At 44.1% G+C, this 26,237-nt stretch overlaps 1 protein-coding gene and 1 pseudogene across 3 annotated transcripts in view; both read left to right on the top strand.

Annotated features, from left to right (window-relative positions):
• The window catches only part of NIM1K (NIM1 serine/threonine protein kinase), an 89,243-nt gene that overhangs the window by 8,449 nt on the left and 54,557 nt on the right, over positions 1–26,237 (top strand). The gene's annotated exons all lie outside the window — the stretch shown is intronic.
• LOC129465005 (spermine synthase-like) lies at positions 5,736–9,021 on the top strand (annotated as a pseudogene).

The raw sequence follows: 26,237 nt of genomic DNA, 5'->3' as shown, positions 1-26,237 counted from the left end.
CAATGGCGTGATCTCGGCTCACTGCAACCTCTGCCTCCTGGGTTCAAGTGATTCTTCTCCTGCTTCAGCCTCCTGAGTAGCTGGGATTACAGGCATGTGTCATCACGCACACTCAGCAAATTTTGTATTCTTAGCAGAGACGAGGTTTCTTGGTCAGGCTGGTCTCGAACTCCTGACCTCAGGTAATCTGCCCACCTCGGCCTCCCAAAGTGCTGGGATTACAGGCCTGAGCCACTGCACCCGGCCGTCCTAGTGCAATTATTAATAGCACCCCACTCTCAGAGGTGTCCTGGTTTGAATGACAGATTCTATGTTCACCCTTCTTATTGAGCACTTGCTATTTATTGTAGGCTCTCATTAAGTAGTAGTTTTTTTTTTTTGAGACGGAGTCTCACTCTGCCTCCTAGGCTGGAGTGCAGTGACGCGATCTTGGCTCACTGCAAGCTCCGCCTCCCGGGTTCACGCCATTCTCCTGCCTCAGCCTCCCGAGTAGCTGGGCCTACAGGCACCCGCCACCACGCACAGCTAATTTTTTGTATTTTTAGTAGAGATAAGGTTTCACCGTGTTAGCCAGGGTGGTCTTGATTTCCTGACCTCGTGATCTGCCTGCCTCAACCTCCCAAAGTGCTGGGATTACAGGCGTGAGCCACCGCGCCCTGCCAGTAGTAGTTATTAAGACAGCTAGAACACAACCGTAAGATACACAACAAATCAAGTTTACATGCAGTGATTGCCTGTGTGGTACAGGCAGGAGGTACACTGAGTTTACAAGGGAGAGAAATGAGTATGAATTGACAAAGAGTTGAGGTCAGCTGGTCTGAATGGAGAGGAAATACATGGGGAAAGTGTAACACCAAGGCGAGAGAAGTAACTGGGTTGGACCCAGTTTAAAATACGCAAAAATGGCTGTGCGCGGTGGCTCAAGCCTGTAATCCCATCACTTTAGGAGGCCGAGGTGGGTGGATCACGAGGTCAGGAGTTCAAGACCAGCCTGGCCAAGATGGTGAAACCCTGTCTCTACTAAAAGCTACAAAAATTAGCTGGGCGCGGTGGCAGGCTCCTGTAATCCCAGCTACTTCTGAAGCCGAAGGAGGAGAATTGCTTGAGCCTGGGCGGCAGAGGTTGCAGTGAGCCAAGATGGCGCCCCTGCACTCCAGCCTGGGCAACAGAGCAAGACTCCATCTCAAAAAAAAAAAAAAAAAATCACGCCTGTAATCCCAGCACTTTGGGAGGCCGAGGTGGGCGGATCACAAAGTCAGGAGATCGAGAGCATCCTGGCTAACACAGTGAAACCCTGTCTCTACTAAAAACATAAAAAATTAGCTGGGCATGGTGGCGGGCGCCTGTAGTCCCAGCTACTGGGGAGGCTGAGGCAGCAGAATGGCGTGAACCTGGGAGGCGGAGCTTGCAGTGAGCCGAGATGGAACCACTGCACTCCAGCCTGGGTGACAGAGCAAGACTCCATCTCAAAAAAAAAAAAAAAAAAAGGAAAAGTACAACACAGTTGATATGCCAGGGACTTTTTGAAGACCAACAACAAAGTTTTCATGCTGCCTTTGTTTGAATGATGAACACTTTGTAATATGAGGTACAATGCTAAGATATGATTGGGTCTAAGAGCGTTCTTAGAACTGATGACACAAAATAAAACAGCCATTCATATTTGTGAAGCCAAATATATTTTTTTGCTATTACAAAGCCTACCACAAAAGTTTAACATGTGAGAAGAAAGATATTTTTCTGGCCGGGCGTGGTGGCTCATGCCTGTAATCCCAGCACTCTGGGAGGCTGAGGTGGGTGGATGATGAGGTCAAGAGATTGAAACCATCCTGGCCAACATGGTGAAACCCTATCTGTACTAAAAATACAAAAATTAGCTGGGCGTGGTGGCATGCACCTGTAGTCCCAGCTACTCAGGAGGCTGAGGCAGGAGAATCACTTGAACCATAAAGGCAGAGGTTGCAATGAGCCAAGATCGTGCCACTGCACTCCACTCTGGTGACAGAGCGAGACTCCCTCTCAAAAAAAAAAAAAGATATTTTTCTAAATTATTCTCTTGAGCCTATAGTAGATTGTGACCTTGAGCTATTTGATAATAACTCCTCCTCTATCAAGACAAAATATTTGCAGCTTCCAAATTTTCTTTTGAGTTGATATTAAAGGAAAACATTTATGGTTATTAATTTTTTTCTTAGCTTGACTTTTAAATCCCCCCAATTTTTTTTATTTTTATTTTTCAGAAACAGTATCTCCCTCTGTCGTGCAGACTGAAGTGCAATGGCATGGGCATAATTCACTGTAGCCTCAAACCCCTGGGCTCAAGCGATCCTTTCTCCTCAGCCTCCCAAAGTGCTAGGATTATAGGTGTAAACCACTGTGCCTAGCCCCCAAATTTGTTTTAGATATTTATTCATTCTGTTAGGCTGGTTGGTGAGCTGATATAGCTGAAAGAGACAAAGTAAAGACATTTGGTTCTAGTCTCATCCCTGCCACGGTCTCTTTACCCCTCTGGGTTTGTTTATTCCAATACAAAATGCGAGATTAAAAAATCCTACAAGCCCCTCCCCAGTGGACTCCTAAAAGTCCCCTAGTGTGCTTGGGTAATCAAGGGAAACTGAATCAGCCGGTCGGCTTGGAGCCTCAGGTTAATTTGGTTTAGCGAAGTATTAAGAAGTAAGATTGCGGCCGGGCGCGGTGGCTCACGCTTGTAATCCCAGCACTTTGGGAGGCCGAGGCGGGTGGATCACGAGGTCAGGAGATCGAGACCACGGTGAAACCCCGTCTCCACTAAAAATACAAAAAAAGTTAGCCGGGCCTGGTGGCGGGTGCCTGTAGTCCCAGCTACTCGGAGAGGCTGAGGCAGGAGAATGGCATGAACCCGGGAGGCGGAGCTTGTAGTGAGCCGAGATTGCGCCACTGCACTCCAGCCTGGGCGACAGAGCGAGACTCCGTCTCAAAAAAAAAAAAAAAAAAAAAAAAAGAAGTAAGATTGCAGAGGAAAACTGAGATAAGACCCTGAAGTGCCTCACATCCAGCTAAGTAAATTGCCATTTGTTTTTGCCATTTACTAAGCAGCGTTGAAGAAAAAGGTCAGTGTGAAAACGGGTGTGCTGGAAGGGTCAGAAGGAGGAAAGACTGACAAGGGATAAAAATACTTGTTTTATTCTGAGTTTTGAGCCATTTTACAATGTTCAATGACCTCACAACATACCTGGTTCAAATTGCAGAGTAGTAGACCCTAGAAAGCCTCACTGCCATGCTCAGCTTAGCTGCTGCTGGCTCCATGTCCTGAGTTTTTCAGTGGCGCTTCACGGTTCTCATCATCTGGACACAGTCCATTGCTGGTTGCTCTTCAGCTCCAGCCTTTTGATGACTATTTTGCTTCTGCTGGAACGTTTGTTGGTAGCCTTTAGTTTTGCTCCTAACCACCTTCCACCATCCCCCCAGCCCCACAGACCCGCCATAGCCCCTTCACTACTTAGCAGCTGCACAAGAAGACCTCCCTCCTAGGCTCCACTCAGTTCCCAAGAAGAGCAATTGTTACTGCTCTAGGATTAAATTTATGCTACTGCTATTAACATTTTAGGGTATCTATAGTGTTAAATCAAGTTCAGCCTAAAGCTGCTTCCCTACATATTTTGAGTTTGGCCTAAAAGTTTCTCTGTACATTGTGAACTATAACCTAAATGCAGTTATTAATGGACAGAAGCCTACTTTTGTGCCAGTCACCAAGTTTTGGCCAATGGAGGGTGGCCAACTGTTCAAACCATGTTCAAATAAGGCAAATGTTGAACTATGACCAATCCGGCTGTTTTTGTACCTCACTTCCATTTTCTGTGCATCACTTTTCTTTTTCTGTCCATAAATCTTCCACCACTTGGCTGTGCTGGAGTCTCTGAGCCTACTCTGGCTTGGGAAGCTGCCCAATTCATGAATAATTGTTTGCCCAGCTAAACTCTGTTAAACTTAATTTGGCTAAGGTTTTTCTTTTAACAATAGTCATATAGTATACTAATCTGTGGTGTTTCTTTATTGAACTATGGTGACATTACCAGAGCTAGTCCCAACTTTCCATAAAAAATCCCTCCTTTGGCTGGGCACAGTGGCTCATGCCTGTAATCCCAGCACTTTGGGAGGCCGAGGCAGGCGGATCACCTGAGGTCAGGAGTTCAAGACCAGCCTGGCCAACATGGTGAAATCCCGTCTCTACTAGAAATACAAAAATTAGCTGGGCATGGTGGCAGGCGCCTGTAATCCCAGCTACTCGGGAGGCTGAGGCAGGAGAATCACTTGAACCCAGGAGGCAGAAGTTGCAGTGAGCTGAGATCTCGACACTGCACTCCAGCCTGGGCAAGAAGAGTTAAACTCTGTCTCCAAAAAAAAAAAAAAGTGGTGTAATTTGTGTTTGTGTATTTACTATCACTGATAGTTCCAATGGCTTTTTTTTTTAAATGGAGTCTCACTCTGTGGCCCAGGCTGGAGTGCGGTGGCTTGATCTCAGCTCACTGTAACCTCCGCCTCCTGGGGGTTTAAGAGATTCTTCTGCCTCAGCCTCCTGAGTAGGATTACAGGCACGTACCGCCACGCCTGGCTAATTTTTGTATTTTTAGTAGAGACGGGGTTTCACCACATTGGCCAGGCTGGTCTCGAACTCTTGACCTCAAGTGATTTGCCCGCCTCGGCCTCCCAAAGTGCTAGGATTACAGGCGTGAGCCACCACACCCAGCCTGATAGTTCCAATGATTAATTCAAAAACAAGGCACAGTCCAGGCGTGGTGGCTCACGCCTGTAATCCTAGCGCTTTGGAAGGCCAAGGTGGGCGGCTCACCTGAGGTCAGGAGTTCAAGACCAGCCTGGCCAACTTGGCAAAATCCTGTCTCTACTAAAAAATACAAAAAATTAGGTGGGCGTGGTGGTGGGTGCCTGTAACCCCAGCGACTTGGGAGGCTGAGGCATGAGAATCAGTTGAACCCAGGAGGCGGAGGTTGCAGTGAGCCGAGATGGTGCCACTGCAGTCCGGCCTGGGTGACAGAAAAAGACTCTGTCTCAAAAAAAAAAAAAAAAAAAGTGACAGCTGGGTGTGGTGGCTCACGCCTGTAATCCCAGCACTTTGGGAGGTTGAGGCAGGTGGATTGCTTGAGCCCAGGAGTTTAAAACCAACGTAAGCAACATGGCAAAATCAAATATACAAAATTTAGCCAGGTGAGGTGGTGCTCGCCTGTAGTCCCAGCTACTTGGGAGACTGAGGTGGGAGGATCTCTGGAGCCCAGGAGGTCGAGGCTGCAGTGAGCTGTGATTGCACCACTGAACTCCAGCCTAGGTGACAGAGGGAGACCCTGTCTCAAAAAAAACACAAAAAACAACAACAAAAAAACAAAAACAAGGCACGTCAAAGAATCTTCCTTACTAATTCTCCTGCCTGCTCTTGCTACTATCACTGACTTATGCCATCCCAGGCTGATGCTGGACTTCATGGCAGTGGCCTGTTTCGTAGTGTTAGGTTCCACTGCACACCAGAGGGAGGCAGAAGTGGAATTAGGTGAAACTGGACCCCAGACTGGCCTTGTCACTCACTAGCTCTCTGAGTTTGGACAAATGTCTCATCCTCTTTAGTAATCTCATCAAGGCAGTGAGAATTTTAATATCTATCTTACAGAGTTTGTTGTAATGATTAAATTAGTCACATAAGCATATGCAGCACAATGTCTGGTGTATAGTAAGTGCTTAATAAAAGTAGCTTTTAGTATACTTTCCCTGTTACATTGAATAAAATGCTAGCAACACTACTCTAACACCAACTAAAACAATGGCTACTTCCAGCTGGGTGTGGTGGCTCATGCTTACAGTCTCAGCACTTTGTGAGGCCAAGGTAGGGGGGGACCACTGGGGCCCAGGAGTCAAGACCAGCCTGGGCAACATAGCAAGACTCTATTTCTACAAAAAATAAAAATTTAAAAAAATGGCTACTTTCAAGTGTCCTTCAAAAAGTGCTACTGCTTTGTGGTTTATATCACCTTTCACAAATGATGCTTTACTTCTTGTTTGCTTATTTTTGTTTTGTTTTGTTTTGAGACAGAGTCTCGCTCTGTTGCCCAGGCTGGAGTGCAGTCGTGCGATCTTGGCTCGCTGCAAGCTCCACCTCCCGGGTTCACGCCATTCTCCTGCCTCAGCCTCCCGAGTAGCTGGGACTACAGGTGCCCGCCACCACGCCTGGCTAAATTTTTGTATTTTTAGTAGAGACAGGGTTTTACTGTGTGAGCCAGGATGGTCTTGATCTTCTGACCTTGTGATCCGCCCGCCTCGGCCTCCCAAAGTGCTGGGATTACAGGCATGAGCTTCCGCCCCCAGCCTGCTTGTTTTTACTACTTTTATTTGGTGCCTACCATATCCTAGGTTGCACTACATACTAGGGAATATTGAAGATATGAAGATAAATAAGCAGCAGCAGATCAGTCTTAGAGAGGCTAAACGTAATGAAAATATAAATTTATACTCTGTCAGTTCAAAGTGTGAGCAGAGTTCAGTGGAAATAGTAAGATGGAGCAATGAACTCTGGGTAAGTAGAGAAAAGAAAATGCCACTGGGCGGGGTGGCTCTATGCCTGTAGTCCCATTACTTTGGGAGGCCCAGGAGTTCAAGACCAACCTGTGCAACATATTGAGACCTTGTCGCTACTAAAAATTTTTTTAAAATTAGCCAGGAGGGGTGGTGCGTTCCTGTAGTCCCAGCTACTTGGGAAGCTAGGGGAGAAGGATTGCTTGAGCCCAGGGGTCGAGGCTGTGGTGAGCCATGATTGTGCTGCTGCACTCCAGCCTGGGTGACAGAGTGAGACCCTGTCTCAAAAAAAAAAAAAAAAAAAAAAATAGGGTTGGGGAGAAAAAAAGAAAATTTAGGAAAGTAAATTAGGAGGCTCTTGAAGGCTGAATAAGAAAAGAGCAAGTGCTAGTCCTGGCCTCCCTGGTGCAGCACACTCCCTGCCTGCTGCAGCCTGACTCGGCCCCCCAGTCTCCCAAGGCTACTCCCCCAGGCATGGCACAGGGGCTCGCCTCACTAAGGCAGCAGCACAGCATGTTTGACTTCATGCTTGGCACCAAAGCTGGTGGTGAGACCATTCTAAAAGGCCTCCAGTCCATTTTCCAGGATCAGGGGATGGTGGAGTTGGTGCACACCTGGAAGGACCATGGCTATTTAGCAACCTGCACAAACAAGAACGGCAGCTTTGCCAATTTGAGAATTTACTCACATGGATTGTGTTGCTGGATCTTCAGAGTTACGATGGTGATGCACAAGGCAAAGAAGAGACTGATGGTATTTTGAACAAAGTAGAATTGAGTCAGGACAGTACTGGGTGGGTAAAACGATTACCACCCATAGTTCGAGGAGGAGCCATCAACAGATATTGGCCCATTACCGACGGGCGCCTGGTTGAATATGACATAGATTGAGGTGGTGTGTGACGAAGATTCATCTTATCAAAATATAAAAATTCTACACTCGAAGCAGTTTGGAAATATTCTCATCCTGAGTGGGGATGTTAATTTGGTAGAGAGTGATTTGGCGTATACCTGGGCCATCATGGGCAGTGGCAAAGAAGATTACACTGGCAAAGATGTACTCATTCTGGGAGACAGAGATGGGGGCATATTGTGTGAAATAGTCAAACTAAAAGCAAAGATGGTCACTATGGTAGAGCTTGATCAAATGGTGATCAATGGATGTAAGAATATGCGAAAAACGTGTGGTGATGTCTTAGACAATCTTAAAGGAGACTGCTTTCAGGTTCTAATAGAAGACTGTATTCTGGTACTGAAGAGGTACACCAAAGAAGGGAGATAATTTTATTATATGATTAATGATTTGACAGCTGTTCCAATCTCCATGTCTCCAGAAGAAGATTCCACATGGGAGTTTCTCAGACTGATTCTTGACCTCTCAATGAAAGTATTGAAACAGGCTGTAATCCCAGCACTTTGGGAGGCCGAGGCGGGCGGATCATGAGGTCAGGAGATCGAGACCACGGTGAAACCCCGTCTCTACTAAAAATACAAAAAAAATTAGCCGGGCGTGGTGGCGGGCGCCTGTGGTCCCAGCTACTCGCAGAGGCTGAGGCAGGAGAATGGCGTGAACCCGGGAGGCGGAGCTTGCAGTGAGCCGAGATTGCACCACTGCACTTCATCCTGGGCGACAGAGCGAGACTCCGTCTCAAAAAAAAAAAAAAAAAAAAAAAAAAAAGAAAGTATTGAAACAGGATGGGAAATACTTTACACAGGGGAACTGTGTCAATCTGACGGAAGCGCTGTTGCTCTGTGAAGAACAGCTGGGGCGCCTGTATTGTCCTGTGGAATTCTCAAAGGAGAGCATCTGTGTCTCTTCATACTTGGAATTGTGGGTATTTTACACTCTTTGGAAGAAAGCTAAACCTTAAAGATGAATAGCCCCTAATCACATGTGCTGCAATAGCCTTCCTGACCTCCATATGCTGTACATGACATCAAAATGAGTCAGGCAATTGATTGTGAATTCCTCAAAGTTTTCCTTTTTTTAATTATTATTTTTAATTTTAAAAAGCAAATGGAAAATATATATTTTGATGAGCTTAGGGTGTTATTTTTTTGAAAGTCAGCTGAAGGATGGTTAGACAGCACAACGAAGACAGCTAAATACACTGACCCCCCGTGGAATGTGATTTTCGTTCCTTTTTATTTCTCTGTGGGCTTTTGTTTTTGTTTTGGTAGATCTTCAGTTTGGATGTTTGGAGGAATGAACATCGTTGTTTTGTGCTGAAGGAAAGATCTTGATGGTGTTTCTTTCCCCAAGAATTGACTTAGGTATTAAAATTTGGTGCTTTCAAGAGAGAGTTAAAAAAATGAATAGGAATTGCTTCAAATGAATAGGAATTGCTTCAATTAAAATTACAAAAGAGAAAAAAAAAGAAAAAAGCAAGTGTGGTTGGGTGCAGTGGCTCATGCCTGTAATCCCAGCACTTTGGGAGGCCGAGGAGGGCAGATCACAAGGTCAGGAGTTCGAGACCAGCCTGACCAATATGGTGAAACTCTGTCTCTATTAAAAATACAAAAATTAGCCGGGTGTGGTGGCAGACGCCTGTAGTCCCAGCTACTCGGGAGGCTGAGGCAGGAGAATCGCTTGAACCAGGAAGCAGAGGTTGCAGTGAGCCGAGATCGCACCACTGCATTCCAGCCTGGGCAACAGGGCGAGACTCTATCTCAAAAAAAAAAAAAGAAAGAAAAGAAAAGAGCAAGTGTGTTCCAGTTAGGGAAAACTGGGTATGTAAAACCACATGGGCATGAAAGGACATCTTATGATAGGGGAAATAAAACTTAAGGAATAAATGGTATAATTGAAGCAGATCTCAGAACTTTCCTTCAAGGCTGGATATTTAACTGCAAGTCTTTGATCTTTGGGGGAAAGGGACTAGAGATGGTTGGAATCCTGGGTAAACAAACACTGACCTTTTAGTATCCTAGAGGTGAGATTTAATTCACTGCTAATTAGTGTTGGTTTTGGCTCCCCTAGGGAAGTGTAAACATAAAGAAGGCAAGGAACAGGAACTCGGGCAAAGGCAAGTCCATGGGTGTGTACATTTCCAGAACTACTTGGAGAAATTGAGAAGTGCAAAGAAGGTCTTGAAAATAGAACAGGAATGATGTCTCATGCTTTAAAATAAAGTAAATTCTGCTGGAAGCGACTAACACTTCACACCCTAAAAATAAAAGCAGAGGGAAAATGGAGCCTCTTTTACTGTTGGTGTGATCATTTTAACCTCGGCAGCCTTCCAAGGGAAAACCGTAATCAGGTTGTTTTTATTGTCTGCAGGCTGGAGCAAATGCTGGTTTGTAAACATTGTAATGCCTCCAACTCAGTAGCCTTAGGAATGTCTACCCGCGTTTGAGGTATGCTTCGCTGGGAGCCCTAAGAGTGTTGTGCAAAAGCAATGGGGCAGCTCATCAAACCCACAATGTTTCAGAAATTTTCCAGCTAGAGAGGTGCTCCGGTTTAGGGGCACATTGAACAAACCTGCTTTTGTTTCAGGAGAAAACACTGGAAAGGGTTTTGCTTTTTTTATTTGGTTGCTTTTAAATTTTTGCCTTTTATTTTTCTTCATAGAACAGTTGTTTGTGGTGATTTTTTTTTTAACCAAAAAAGGATGTTTATGAGAGAAGTATCTATTTCTGTATCTTCTGGTATCCATGCTACCTTTATTTATTTATTTTAATTTTATTTTATTTCTTTTGTTTTTTGAGACACAGAGTCTCGCTCTGTTGCCCAGGCTGGAGTGCAGTGGCATGATGTCAGCTCACTGCAACCTCCACCTCCCGGGTCCAAGTGATCCTCCCACCACAGCCTCCAGAGTAGCTGGGATTATAGGCGCCACCACGCCCAGCTAATTTTTGTATTTTTAGTAGAGATGGGGTTTCACCACGTTAGCCAGGCTTGTCTCGAACTCTTGACATCAAGTGATCCATCCACCTGGACCTCCCAAAGTGCTGGGATTACAGGCATAAGTCACCACACCCGGCCCCATGCTACCTTTAAAAACATCTGAACAATTCAAGTCAATTCAGCCAGTGGTTACAGACTCTTCCCTGGTGCCCAGAATCTGAAATGAGTAAGATCAAGGACCTGCCCCACAGAAACGCACATTACGGTGGGGAGGACAAGTATGTACACAGTAACTGAAACACCAGACAGGATTTGAAGATGTTGGAAATACCAGAGGAAAAGCTGCATTCCGCTTAGGGTATTAGAAAGAGAAGAGACCAGGAGGGGAGGGGAAGGGAGGAGAGGGGAGGGGAGGGGAGGAGAGGAGAGGGGCAAATTTAAGCTGAATTTGAATAATAGGTAGAATTTCAACCATTAGATGGTTGTGATAAGAAAAGGAATAAAATTAATCTCTTGTAAAACAAGAATTTAAAACAAATTTTGTGCTCAGTAACAAAGTAAAACCAGTTTTTATTTATTTATTTATCCATTCCATAAACATGTATTGAGTATCTATGAGGTGCCAGGCACTGTTTAGAGATAGAGATACATAAAACATCTTCCCTGCCCTCAGGTGAAGAGAGATGTGCACATAAAAGCTTATACTACAGAGAGTCAATTATCAACAGAGGGGTGCATAAAATACTCTGGGGCACCACGGACTGGAGGGAGTCAGAGACTTCACAGAGAGACAGAGACTTGGAGGTTCAATGGGGTATGGGTTGAGGACAACATTATATGCAGGGGGAATGTTATGTATTGTCATGTACAAAGACACAGAAGCATGAAACTTCATGGGATTGTAGGGGAGCCAAGGGGAAAGTTCCCTTTACCCTCTGCAGGTTCACTGAAAAGTCACTGACGTGAAGCAGATTAATAGGAGAAAAGGCATGCAAATTTGTTTAACATGTATACACGGGGGCTTCAGAATTAAGACCTAACCCCCAATGAGGTACAGAAGCTTATCTACCATCACATCTTGATGTTACAGAAAGAATGGGGACTTGGAGCTGGGTGTGGTGGCTCACGCCTGTAATCCCAGCACTTGGGGAGGCCAAGGCAGCCGGATCACTTGAGGTCGGGAGTTCGAGACCAACCTGGCTAACATGGTGAAACCCCCATCTCTACAAAAAATACAAAAATTAGCTGGGCATGATGGCAGGTGCCTGTAATCCCAGCTACTCAGGAGGCTGAGGCAGGAGAATCGCTTGAACCCAGGAGGCAAAGTTGCAGTGAGCCAAGATTGCGCCACTGTACTCTGGACTGGGTGATAGAGCGAGAACCTTTCTCAAAAAAGAAAGAAGAAAGAAAGAAGACTTGGATTCTGGCAAAAGAGATTATAGGAGGGGGGTGGAAAGGAATTCTCTTAAGGGGCAATGAACCAATAGGGAACAGAGATTAACTTGTAAATAGGTCTCTTTGACAGGGAAAGGTTCTGGTCTGCTCAGTTGTGGTTACATTCTTACTCTTGTGGTGGGGAAGAAAAAAAATTATTCTTCTTGGGTCGGGATCTTAGGCAGACAAGAGCTTCAGCTTTCCCAAAGAAGTTGTCTGTCTAAGATCCACACCCACCAAGGTCTTTGGGAACGACCATGGGGACTGGGGGGAATGTCAGTGAGAACTTGCAGTTTCTTCAGTTCAGCATGTCAATGTATCATATTTTGGAATATTGGCTGCTAAGCCCCAACAGGATGTTGGTGAGACCTCAAGTACTTGGAGACATCTCAAATATAGGGCATATGGATGGGGGCAAGTGGGAACAGGGGAGATGAGAAATGAAGCTAGAAATAAAGCCAAGAATTAGATCTTGAGGAGCTTTCTAGACCATGCAATGGAAATATAATTTTATCCTATAGACATTTTAATGAAGGACTTTAAGCAGGGCAGTACTATGGTAAAATCTACATTTTGGAATAATCGCACAAGTGGTTTGCTGGAGAATAAAATTGAGCTGGGAATAAAATTAAGATGGGAAGTAGGGAAGCCTGCTAGAAGGTTCTTTCAGCCACCTAGGCACAGGATGGGATTAAGACCATTAGAGTCCATCACCCTTCATCAAACCACACATGCAACTCAAAATTCAAGCAAAGCTAACCATATAAGACTAACAAAAACAAAATTCGGATTTTTCTTAAGATGATTACCTAGATGCATTGAGAAATATATATATTGAATATAAAAGTATTTTAAGACTTTTATTTCCCCCTCTCTTGGATGCCCCTGGTCTGCTGGTGTCTTAAAGCATGTGCATCTCTACCTACTGTGGGATCCCAGGATGGAAATGTAAAAGGATTGGGGTGGTGTGGAAGTGGGAGGATCAACAGGATTGGGTGAGGGGAAGGTGGAGGACAGGAATGGCACCTAGGTTTCCTGCTTGGCCAACGGATCGCACATCATTTCTGGGTTTCTGTTCCTTATCCTTCCCAACACATGACAGAGGTCTCCTCCCAGACAGGAATGGTCCCAACCTGTTCCTGTTGCAGAGGCCATCTATCCTTTGAGCTTAGCCCAGGCTCCAATAGGGATTTTTAAATACTCTCACGTGAGGACCAAAAATAAATCCCTCCACAGTCTTTAAAATGCTCAGGACCAGAGTCTGGCTGTAACATACCATGGTTTCAGCACCGTTGTCATGACGCTCCAGAAGCAACCCTGGGGCTCAGGAGAGGAGGGCTCAGCAGGGCTCCCTCATTCCTTCCTCCCATCTCTAGTCCTCCTCCTTTTAGTGGCTCCTGTGTACAAAGATAACCCAGTCCCCGCAGTCACTCTGGGACTGTGGCTCAGTGACAAAAGGAGAAGATGCAGCCTGATAGAGACACCAACTCTAAACGTCTGGGAACAAGGCTCCAGGCAGCAACTAAATATATCACTGCGATTGCTCCTGAATGTTCTAGAGCCCCAAAGACTCTGTTGGGAAGCATATTCTCACCATGCACTTGGGTCTAGTGTTCATTGCACTGTTTCCTTTCAAGAGCCTCAAAGCCCTAACTTCAAGAGCAAACAAAAGCAAATTTAGAATGTGTACCAGATATATTCTCAATTATAGCTTCAGCTTCCCCTCTGTGTTCGCCCAGGTGCAGAGTACCTCCCATATGTGCAGAGTATGGGCTCCCATATGTGCCATTTACTGTTTTTCATCAATATTTAAGCATCCACCTTTGCCAGAGGGTGTATTCAGGCAACTGGTAACTATGTCACCATTACAACCACTTATTTGGTGCCTGATACCATTTTTTCTAAGTCATCCTATTTCTGGATTCAAAACTTTGAAAAAAATCTCCATTTTTTTCTTCTTGCTTTCTTTCTTGTTTCTTTTTCTTTTCCTTTCTTTTCTTTTCTTTTCTTTTTTTTCTTTTCTAGATGGGGTCTCATTCATTGTCACCCAGGCTGGAGCGCAGTGGCATGATCTTGGCTCGCTGCAACCTCCACCTCCCAGGTTCAAGTGATTCTCATGCCTCAGCCTCCCAAGTAGCTGGGATTACTGGCACGCACCGCCACATCTAGCTAATTTTTTTTTCTTTTTGAGACGGAGTCTCGCTCTGTCACCCAGGCTAGAGTGCCGTGGCACATTCTCTGCTCACTGTAATCTCCGCTTCCCAGGTTCAAGTGATTCTCCTGCCTCAGCCTCCCGAGTAGCTGGGATTACAGGCGCCTGCCACCACACCCGGCTTATTTTTGTATTTTTTCAGTAGAGACTGGGTTTCGCCATATTGGCCAGGCTGGTCTTGAACACCTGGCCTTAAGCAATCCTCCCACCTCGGCCTCCCAAAGTGCTGGCATTACAGGCATGAGCCACCACACCCAGCGAAAAATATCTCAGTTTTGGAATGCTGGACTCGACCATCCCAGGCAGCTGAGCCAGTTGACTGTATCAGGGAGGATTTACTTTTACATACATGGTTATCAGAGAGAGGCCACATTCCCAGATCACAGTAGAAATATATGCATATTTTTAGCCCTTAAACCAAGAAAATCTGTGTTGTAATTATAAGTAGGCAAAACAATATCATCATCAACAATAAAAACACACCCAGAAGTATACATGGTAAACTTGAAAGAATTTGAATTCTCCATTTCTACCCCAATTTCATTTCCCTCCTTCCTGGCAACAACTGGGCCTTCATTTGTGCAGAACTTTTCTTGAACTTTGCAAGTATCTTTCCTTATTTATGAATAGATGTCCAATTACATGAATAGTGACTATCATGAAGCTCTCAGAAATGTGCCCATTTTGTGGACTTCATGGTTATTTAACTTACACCCTCCTTATCTTCACACTTATAAATAATTCTTAAATTTCAAGCTGAAGTTGTACAGAGGTGGGGGTAGATGTGAACTGAGAATCAGAAACCTTCTCCATGCATACTTCTGAATATTATTTATGTTCAGGCTGTGATCTTTTTGTAGTTTTCTGCATTTAAATAATGTCCAGTCTCTAGAGCTCAAGCTTTGCTCATAAGCTGCCCTGTGAGATGACAGGTCCTCATTATCTGCTTTCACTTACCTCCTTGGGGAAATGTTTTCAGCCAAAAATACCGGGTCAATTAGCAAGTACTATGGAACAGTGTGTAATTCTCAGAACTGGCTCCCAAAGCCCTCTGGCTCCCTGGTGAGCAACACTTAAATGCCTCTCCAACATTGTGTAATCACTTCTTCAATCAGCTGCACATCAGTTCCCGCTCTGGGGAGGGAAGTGTGCCTAATTACATTTGCCTTTCTCTTCATCACTCATGAAGGATGAAGGTCTTCTGTGTGGATGCCTCCTGGGCCCAGCAGTTCTTGGAGTAGTAAAGGCTTAGCCAGCAAAAGGCCCATCTTTTTTTCGTTTTTCGGGATGGAATCTGGCTCTGTTGCCCAGGCTGGAGTGTAGTGGTGCAATCTCGGCTCACGCAGCCCCTGCCTCCTGGGCTCAGGTGATTCTCCTGCCTCATCCTCCTGAGTAGCTGGAATTACAGGCACGCGCCACCACGCCCAGCTAATTTTTGTATGTTTAGTAGAGATGATGTTTTGCCATGTTGGCCTGACTAGTCTCCAATCCCTGACCTCAAGTGATCTGCCCACTTGGGCCTCCCAAAGTGCTGGGATTACAGGCATGAGCCACCGTGCCTGGTCCCATCTTTTCCTTTTAACAAGCAGTTTGCTTTGCTTTCCCAAGCCAAGTAGACCTGCATGAGCTTTGACTTCAGGATTCTTGTTCTTTAGTGGATTTACGTTATTATTACTGTGCTCCTTTCAGATGTAGGGCCAGTTTGGATTTGACATATTTTATCTTCCTGTAAAGTCCAGAATGACTGCAGATACTACGTAATTTATGGTTTTCCTGGCTCCCCGGGAAATATATCACTGGGGAGGGAGGCACTCCCAAGAGGCTTTTCTGTTTCCTATCATGATGAATATTTATTTGATTTGAAAAAACCAACTCATTCTTTTGATCTTGGTGTACATATAGGTATATACCTATAAACAAATGTAAATATCCTTTATTGCCGTTTTATTTCCTGAGCAGCATTTTAAAATGTAGTATTGTTTTGTATGGACTAAATAAGGCTTTTTCTGAAGACCCCAGGCATGGTTTTCTTGAAGTGAGTTGAGGAAATGGAAACTGGTGAGTCTGACTCTGTGTTTGCTCAGGGCTGGTACTAAGTGAGCCCCCTATGAATTCTGAACTGTCATTCATGATAATTGAGGAAAGAAAAGCTGTATCAGGAGAGAAATCAGATGCGATGACCATGAACACAAAAGGCTGCCTTTTTTCTCTGAGATGCAGGATATGCATTTAAATGTTAATCTCTTAAGATGAGTGCATTTCATATCTTTTGGTAGTGCAATAAAGAAAGGTATCAGAGCTTGAGTAAAAAGATACAGAAATATTGGCATTTAGTGCATGAAGGCTTTTTGGAAGAGGTGAGCAAGAAGTATTTTGGTAACTGTGGACAAATCATGTAACCTTTTTGTCCTTTTTCTCCTAATCCATGAAGTGAGGAGGTAAGGAGGAGAGAAGCACTGAGGTGTCTTCAATTTCTTGCCTTCCCCGATTGTATAAGTCTTTATATTTTGGACAGTTTGAGCAAAGACCAGTAGGCAGGATCTAAATAAAGGTATGAAAATGGAGATAGTTGTTGAGAATGTAAGCTGGCTGGAAAATGTGGGCAGAGATGGGAATGACAGAAAGAGAACATAAATGGTCTGGAATCAGAAGTTATATTTAATCCAAAAATGTGGTCAAGGTAGGAAAAGGATTTTGGGAGCAGCTGGCTGGATGGTTTGCATGAAGTGAATATTTTCTAGTGTGACATTTTAATTCCTTTAGTTATTTTAACAGCTTTATTGAGATATAATTCAGATACCATACAATTCACTCATTTAAAGTATACAACTCAATAGTTTTACATATTCAGAGAGTTGTGCATACACCACCACAATCAATTTTAGAACATTTTCATTACCCTAAAAAGAAACCCTGCTTTGCTTAGCCAGCTTTACCAGTCTCTCCCCTCATACTCCAGTCAACCATGAATCTACTTTCTGTCTTTATAAATTTGCCTCTTCAGAACATTTCATGTAAATGGAATCATACAATGTGGTCCTTTGTGACCGGTTTCTTTCACTTAATGTAATGTTTTCAAGAGTCGTTCATGTTGTAGTATGTATCAGTACTTCATTTCTGTTTATTACTGAATAGTATTCCATTGTATGGATTACTACATGTATTTATCCATTCATCAGTAGATGAATATTGGATTGTTTCTACTTTTTGGCTACTATAAATAAAGCTTCTATGAGCACTCATGTACAAGTTTTTGTGTGGACATGCAAAAAAAAAAAAAAAAAAAGTCCTGCACCATATTACATTCCAACCAGCAGCATATTAGGGTTCCAGTTTCTTCACACCCTTGCCAACACTTGTTATTAATTATCTTCTTTATTCTAGCAGGTATGAAGTGGTATCTGATTGTGGTTTTGCATTACCTGATGGATAATGATGTTGAACATCCTTTAATGTGCTTATTGGCCATTTGTATATCTTCTTTGGAGAAATGTGTATTCAGATCTTCTGTCTATTTTTGTTTTTTTTTTTTTTTTGAGATGGAGTTTTGCTCTGTCACCCAGGCTGGAGTGCAGTGGCACTATCTTGGCTCACTGCAACCTCTGCCCGAGTTTAAGAAATTCTCCTGCCTCAGCCTCCCGAGTACCTGGGATTACAGGTGTGTGCCACCATGCCTGGCTAATTTTTGTGTTTTTAGTGGAGACAGCATTTCACCATTTTGGCCAGGCTGGTCTCGAACTCCTCACTTCAGGTGATCCACCCACCTCGGCCTCCCAAAGTGCTGGGATTATAGGTGTGAGCCTCCATGCCCAGACCTCTATTTTTCTTTTTTTGAGACTGAGTCTCACTCTGTCACCCAGGCTGGAGTGCAGTGGCTCGATCTGAGCTCACTGCAACCTCCATCTCCTGGGTTCAAGTGATTCTCCTGCCTCAGCCTCCTGAGTAGCTGGGATTGTAGGCACCCACCGCCATGCCCGGCTAATTTTTGTATTTTTAGTAGAGATAGGGTTTCACCATGTTGGCCAGGCTGGTCCTGAACTCCTGACCTCAAGTGATCTGCCTGCCTCGGCCTCCCAAAGTGCTGAGATTACAGGCGTGAGCCACCATGCCCGGCCTCCTCTGTCTATTTTTAATTGGGTGATATATTAGTATGTTTTGCATTGCTATAAAGGAATACCTGAGACTGGATAATTTATAAAGAGACCTATTTGGCTCTCAATTCTGCCAGCTATACAAGAAGCATGGTACCATCATCTGCTCAGCTTTTGGTGAGGCCTCAGGAAGTTTGCATTCATGGTGGAAGGCAAGAGGAGCCAATGTGGCACATGGCGAGAGAGGGAGTGAAAGAGAGAGGAGGAGGTGCCATGCTCTTTAGAACAACCAGCAATCTGTGAACTAACAGAGCGAACTCACTCGCTAACACAGGGGACATGAAGCAATTCATGAGGGATCCTTCCCCATGACCCAAACATCTCCCATTGGGTCCCACCTCCTTCAAAACTGAGGATCAAATTTTTTTTTCTTTACTTTCTTTCTTTTTTTTTTCGTGACAGAGTCTCGTTCTGTCTCCCAAGCCCTAGTGCAGTGGCACAGTCACATTCACTGCAGCCTCAACTTCTCAACTCAAGAGATCCTGCCACCTCAGTGCCCTCACTCCATCCCCCATGAGCTGAGACTACAGGAATGATATGGTTTGGCTGTGTCCCCACCCAAATCTCATCTCGAATTGTAGTTTCCATAATCCCCATGTGTCATGGGAGAGGCCAGGCAGAGATAATTGAATCATGGGGGCAGTTTCCCCCATCCGTTCTTGTGATACTGAGTGAGTTCTCATGCGATCTGTTGCTTTTATAAGGGGCTTTTCCTGCTTTTGCTCAGCACTTCTCCTTGCTGCTATCACGTGAAGGAGGACATGTTCGCTTCACCTTCTGCCATGATTATAAGTTTCCTGAGGCCTCCCCAGCCCTGTGGAACCATGAATTATTAAACCTCTTTCCTTTATAAATTACCCAGTCTCAGGTATGTCTTTATTAGTAGCATGAGAAAGGACTAATACAAGGCATGAACCACCACACCTAATTCTAAAAATTTTATTTGTAGAGACAGTGTCTCACTATGATGCACAGGCTGGTCTCAAACTCCTGGGCTCAAGTGATGCTCCCACCGCAGCCTCCCAAAGTGCTGAGATTGCTGGTGTGAGCCACCGTACCTGTCCTGGGGATCAAATTTCAACATGAGATTTGGAGGGGACAAATATCCAAATGATATCAGGTCATATTAAAACAATTATTGAGTTGTGTTACTTACAGATTCCATATACAAATACAAGCTCTGTGAATTATCTTTACACTTTCTTGATTGTGTCTTTTTTTTTTTTTTTTTGAGATGGAGTCTGGCTCCGTCGCCCACAGGCTGGAGCGCAATGGTGCAGTCTTGGCTCACTGCAACCTCCGCCCCCTGGGTTCAAGCGATTCTCCTGCCTCAGCCCCCTGAGTAGCTGGGACTACAGGCACATGCTACCGCACCCGGCTAATTTTTGTATTTTTAGTAGAGACAGGGTTTCACTATGTTGGCCAGGCTAGTCTTGAACTCCTGACCTCGTGATCCGCCCCCCTCGGCCTCCCAAAGTGTTGGGATTACAGGCGTGAGCCACCGTGCCCCAGCCAATTGTGTCCTTTGGTGCATACAATTTTTAAATTTTGATAATGCCCAGTTTATGTATTTTTTCTTTTATCGCTTATATTTTTGTATTTTTGGTTTCATATCTAAGAAACAATTGCCTAATCCAAGGTTGCGCAGCTTTATGCCTACGTTTTCATCTAAGAGTTTTATATCTTTAGCTCTTACATTTAGATCTTTAATGCATCTTGAATTAAATTTTGTTTATGGTCTAAGGTAAAGGTCTAACTTTATTCTTCTGCATGTGGATATCTTTTTTTTTTTTTTTTTTTGAGATGGAGTCTCACCCAGGCTGTAGTGCAGTGGCACCATCTCGGCACACTGCAACCTTCACCTCCCAGATTCAAACGATTCTCCTGCCTTAGCATCCCGAGTAGCTGAGATTACAGGCGTGCACCACCACGACCGGCTAATTTTTGTATATTTAATAGAGAAAGAGTTTCATTGGCCAGGCTGATCGCAAACTCCTGGCCTCAGGTGATCCGCCCGCCTCGGCCTCCCAAAGTGCTGGGATTACAGGCGTGAGCTACTGTGCCTGGCCCACGGTGGCTCTCTTTAATTATTTTGTAGTTATATATTTTTATTTTCTTAACATTTGCTCTAAGGCATACAATATAAATTTTAACTTAATCAAAACCTAGTTTAGATTTATACTAACTTCATTTCAGTGAGATCCAGAACTTCATTCCTTTGTAGCTCCATTTCCTCCTTTCCTTCATTATGCCATTATTGTTATATGTATTACATCTGTATATGTTAAAAATATGACACATGGTTATAATGATTACTTTATATAACGTTAAGTGCTTTGAAGAAGCTGAGAGAAAAAGGTAGTAAGCATAGGGGGGTCATGAGAGAAGGCTGTAAGCATAGGGTGGTCATGATAAGCCCCAAGAGTGCAGAGATGCTCTCTGCTCTGCCCTCATGACATCCCCTCTCCTAGAACAGTGTCTGCCACATATGGGTGCTCACTTGATACACAAATTAATGAATGATGATCTCCATATAGACATTAATAAATGAACTCCCAGCGAGTCCCAATAAGGTGTGGAGATAAATAAGGAAGAGATTAAAAGAATACTGTTAAGTGGGTTGTGGTGCTGTTGGGGCAGAGAGAAAAGAGTGCCTTTCTGATTTATCAAAAGAAAAACCTTAGGCTGGGTGCTGTGGCTCATGCTTGTAATCCCAGCACTTTCAGAGGCCGAGGTGGGCTGATCACTTGACGTCAGGAGTTTGAGACCAGCTTGGCCAGCATAGTGAAACCTGAGCTGGGTGTGGTAGTGCATACCTGTAATTCCAGCTACTCAGGAGGCTGAGGCACGAGAATTGTTGAACCTGGGAGGCAGAGGTTGCAGTAAGCCAAGATTGCGCCACTGCACTCCAGCCTGGGTGACAAGTGAGACTGTCTCAAAAAAAAAAAAAAAAAAAAAAGAAAAGGAAAGGAAAAAGATAGAAAAGAAAAGAAAAACGTTAGACGAATTAAATTTAAAGAGTTTAATTGAGCAAAGACCGATTCTCCAATTGGGTAGCCCCTGAATCAGAACAGGTTCAGAGAGGCTCCAGGGCAGCTGTGCGGTCAAAGAAGATTTATGAATAGAAAAAGGAAAGTGATGCACAGAAAATGGAAGTGAGGTACAGAAACAGCCGGATTGGTTATAGCTCAGCGTTTGCCCTGTTTGAACACAGTTTGAACAGTTGGCTGCCTTTCATTGGTTGAAACTTGATGACTGGCACAAGGGTAGGTTAATCTGTTTATGCATTTAGTTAGGTTACAGTTTACTATTACAGAGAAACCAATAGGCTGAACTTAGAATATTTAAGCAGGCAGCTTTAGGCTAATCTTAACAGATACAAGTAGCTCCTTGAGGACAGGAACTATGTCTTATGCATTTTATGTCCAGCACAGTGCTTGGCATGTAGTAGATGCTCAGTAAATGTTGAATAAACGGATGAAGCATTCTGTGGTTAGTGCAGATCTTGGAGGAGGAGGCATGAGAGTTTCAGTCCCTTTGCTTTCCAAGTGGACAGACACGACCTCTGGCTCATCTCAGTGTCTATTATGGCTCTACAGTGGTGCTGCTTCTGGGGTACTGAGGCCATCTATTTCGTTTGTGAAAAAGTTATTCTGGCCTTGCCTTATGTCCCACATTCCCCCAGGGTATTGTCAGCTGCCTTTGTGAATTCTGAGCAGGATGCCCAATCACTGAAGAATAAGAAATACAATCTTATGGTTTAAGACAGAGCAGAGGAAAGACAGGATGAATTTATAATAATCAAACTGGTAGGTTGCTGGGTGGGCAGTGAGAAGAGAGAGACGAAAACTATTAGTGATAGACTAAGGCAACTGAGAGAAAACCTGTGGTATTCCACATTTATTTACTCATTCATTCACCCCTGAAACATTTATCAAAAGCCTACTTTGGGCCAGGTGTGGCTCACACCTGTAATCTTAGCACTTTGGGAGGCCGCAGTGGGAGGATTGCTTGAGCCCAAGAGTCAAAGTCAATACTGGGCAACATAGGGGGACCCCATCTCTACAAAAAATGAAGAAAAATAATTAGCCGAGCATGGTGGCGAATGCCTTTAGTCCCAGCTACTTGGGAGGCTGAGACCGAAGGATCACTTTAGCCCAGGAGTTCAAGGCTGCAGTGAACTATGATCTTGCTACTGTACTCCAACCTGGGCTACAGAGTGACCCTGTCCTTTAAAAAAAAAAGAAAAAAGAAAGCCTGCTTTTTACCAGGCTAGAGACAGCATATAACAAAGTGTTCAGCTTACCTTATACCAAGTATTAAATCCTGGACATTAAAAAAATGTTAGGTTGTGCTGGGCACAGTGGCTCACACCTGTAATCCCAGAACTTTGGGAGGCCGAGGTGGGCAGATCACGAGGTCAGGAGTTTGAGACCAGCCTGACCAACACGGTGAAACCCCATCTCTACTAAAGATACAAAAATTAGCCTGGCGTGGTGGTGCATGCCTGTAATCCCAGCTACTCAAGAGGCTGAGGCAGGAGAATCGCTTGAACTTGGGAGGCGGAGGTTGCAGTGAACTGAGATCGTGCTACTGCACTCCAGCCTTGGCAACAGAGCGAGACTCCATCTCAAAAAAAAAAAAAAAGTTAGGTTGTTATAAAAACATTCAGGAAATAACTATATAGCACATAGTGGTGCTTAAGAACCCTGAGGCTGGGGCCTCCCTGCCTGGGCTTGAATCCCAGCTGGGGAGAGTCACCTGATAGCATCTCCCTGTGCTGACTAAAGCTCCCTGTTCTGTAAACCTGATATATTAGCACCTACCTTCTAAAATTCTTGTAAGGATTAAATAGTTAATACACATACAGTATCTAGAATAATGCCTACCACATAAAATGTGTTATATAAGAGCTAGCTGTTATTGACATAATAATTATTATTAAGGGCCAGAATAGTTCATTGAGATTATCCTCTAAATTTCAATAAAATTTTGGATATCTCATTTTCCATGTTGCCTTGCTACCTGGACATTTTCATAGTAACAGCCATGTATGTACATATCTATCATACAGCTTGAGCTATTAAGAACCAACAACTCTCTTCTTATTAATGTTACTTTCCTTTTGTTAAATGATTACCATGGCAAAGAGCTGTTTTCTGCCTTTGAAAAATCAGCTTCACTCCAGAGGTTACCATAACAGAGAAGAAAATCTGATAGGTGGGAAACCTTTGAGCCCCTAGATGGATAATTCAGAGGGCAGGAAAGCAGCTGCTTTTGTTTCAAATTAGGTTGACATAAATGAATTCCTGCCTCAGATTTCAACGCTTTGGCAGATCAATGGGCTCAGGAATCAAAGGCATCAAAGGTGATGTTTCTAATGTAAATGTATGAGCCTTTTAAAACACTAATTAAAGACTGTCCCTAGTTGATTTTATTGTGCAAAAATAGCAGCATCATGAAAGATTCTTTCTGAGGCTTAAAAAAAAAATCCATTGATTAGAAAGATACAGTAGAAAGCTTGAATATATTACTTTATTTTCATCACTGAATACAAGAACCTATGCACTGTCCCCTCGCCCCTAACACCCCCAATCGAAGTGCCCCATAATCTACCTGTGTTGCTTGGACCCCTGAAGTACAATTCATTTGTACAATTAAGATTTGTTAGGCTGAGGCAGGAGAATCGCTTGAACCCGGGAGGCAGAGGTGGCAGTGAGCTGAGATCGTGCCATTGCACTCCAGCCTGGGCAACAAGAGCAAAAACCTCGTCTCAAAAAAAAAAAAAAAAAAAAAAAAAGATTTGTTTTACTGTAGAACTATAAGGTCCGTTCCAGTCAATTTCCTTAGCAGAAACACAGAATGTACAGTTGTCCCTCAGTAACTGAAGGATTGGTTTGTTGACCTAAAAGGAAGAAGCTGAGACAAAATTAATATAAGTAGAGGGTTCATTTGGGTCAAGTTTAAGGATTACAACTTGAGAGCACAGATTCAAGTTGCCCTGAAAATACATTCTGATTAACAGCAATAACAAGTGAATTTTTTTTTTTTTTTGAGACAGCTTCTCACTCTTGTCACCCAGGCTTGGGGGCAGTGGCACAATCTTGGCTCGCTGCAACCTCCGCCTCCCGGGTTCAAGCAATTCTCTGCCTCAGCCTCCTGAGTAGCTGGGATTACAGGCGTCCACCATCACACCCAGCTAATTTTTGTATTTTTAGTAGAGATGGGATTTCACCATCTTGGCCAGGCTGGTCTTGAACCTCTGACCTTGTGATCCACCTGCCTTGGCCTCCCAAAGTGCCAGGATTACAGGCCTAAGCCATCGCACCTGGCCACAAGTGGATTTTTAAAAGGCGGACAGATACAAAAAGAGTGGGCTGATACAAAGTTGTTTTCCAGGAATTCTCATTCATTTACAGACATAACATTGATTAGCGATTGACTATATATTCTTAAGCTACAGTGTCAGGGTTATAGTGGCCAGTGTGGAATTATTAGTTTAGTTTTTAGCTAATTGTGGCAATAGCAAGCAGTGTCAAGAGATGATTGCATATTGCACCAATACACTCCATCCTGGGCAACAGAACGAGACCCTCTTTCCAAAAAAAAAAAAAAAAGAGATAACTACATAGCTCAAAAAGGCGTGATTACTGTCTTATTTTGATATCTCTCTGGACCTAACAATTAAAAGGACTTGCATTCCTCAGATAAAAGTTATTTTCTGGGCCGGGCACTGTGGCTCACGCTTGTAATCCCAGCACTTTGGGAGGTCGAGGCGGGCAGATCACGAGGTCAGGTGATCGAGACCACGGTGAAACCCCGTCTCTACTAAAAATACAAAAAAATTAGCCGGGCGTGGTGGCGGGCGCCTGTAGTCCCAGCTACTTGGAGAGGCTGAGGCAGGAGAATGGCATGAACCCAGGAGGCGGAGCTTGCAGTGAGCCGAGATTGCGCCACTGCACTCCAGCTTGGGCGACAGAGCGAGACTCCGTCTCAAAAAAAGAAAAAAAAAAAGTTATTTTCTTTTTTTTTAAGTTGAACAATTTCAATTAAGTTACTCGTAAGCAGTAAAATTTTATGCAGTTTCATGAAAAGTCCCATGTTTTGCATGCTTAAATTATGTTTCATTGTCTTTACTTGAAGGTTTTGAAGGTGGGAACTTCTCCTGAATCTTTCTAGTGGTTGAATAAAGTACATATTCTGGGGTGCTACTCACAATGAATTTATGGCTTGTCCAAATAAATTTACTAGCAATAGGTGATTTTATAGGAGGATCTTCAGTCATACAGTGAAGCCAATGAAGCCACTCAAGAGGCACCAGGCTTCCATTCACATCCCAGGATGTGCTTCTGCCATTCATTTCAGTAGCATATATAACCTCTCTGTGATGGCCAGAAAACTGCTTGTTGTCTTCGTAGTATTTGCTTCCTTATTTGTCTTCAAAGTCAAAAAGGGGCCGGGCGCGGTGGCTCACGCTTGTAATCCCAGCACTTTGGGAGGCCGAGGCGGGCGGATCACGAGGTCAGGAGATCGAGACCACGGTGAAACCCCGTCTCTACTAAAAATACAAAAAATTAGCCGGGCGTGGTGGCGGGCGCCTGTAGTCCCAGCTACTCGGAGAGGCTGAGGCAGGAGAATGGCGTGAACCCGGGAGGCGGAGCTTGCAGTGAGCCGAGATTGCGCCACTGCACTCCAGCCTGGGTGACAAAGCGAGACTCCGTCTCAAAAAAAAAAAAAAAAAAAAAAAAACAAAGTCAAAAAGGGTCACCACCCTTAAGAGGCTGACAACCTGACAAGAGAGACAGCCTGATATAAAAGTCATAACTGTACAAAGTTGTGGAGAAAATCACAATGTTAACTGCAGGTGCTGGAAGTACAAAAGAGAACTCTACATGGTTTATGGTGAGTGGGTCGGTGAGGGAAGATTCCTGAAAGAAGTATCACTGAAATGAGTCTTAAAGGAAGAGTAGCAATTTGCAGAAGGTAGGAGCACGCCTGGTGCCTTCAAGTAAGAGTGGAGGAGACCAGCATGGCTGGGG

The sequence above is a fragment of the Symphalangus syndactylus genome, chromosome 16 (assembly GCF_028878055.3).
Source record: "Symphalangus syndactylus isolate Jambi chromosome 16, NHGRI_mSymSyn1-v2.1_pri, whole genome shotgun sequence".
In the NCBI taxonomy this organism is placed as follows: Eukaryota; Metazoa; Chordata; class Mammalia; order Primates; family Hylobatidae; genus Symphalangus; species Symphalangus syndactylus.
Note: the sequence above shows the minus strand (reverse complement) of the source record. Positions and strands in the feature narration are given on the sequence as shown.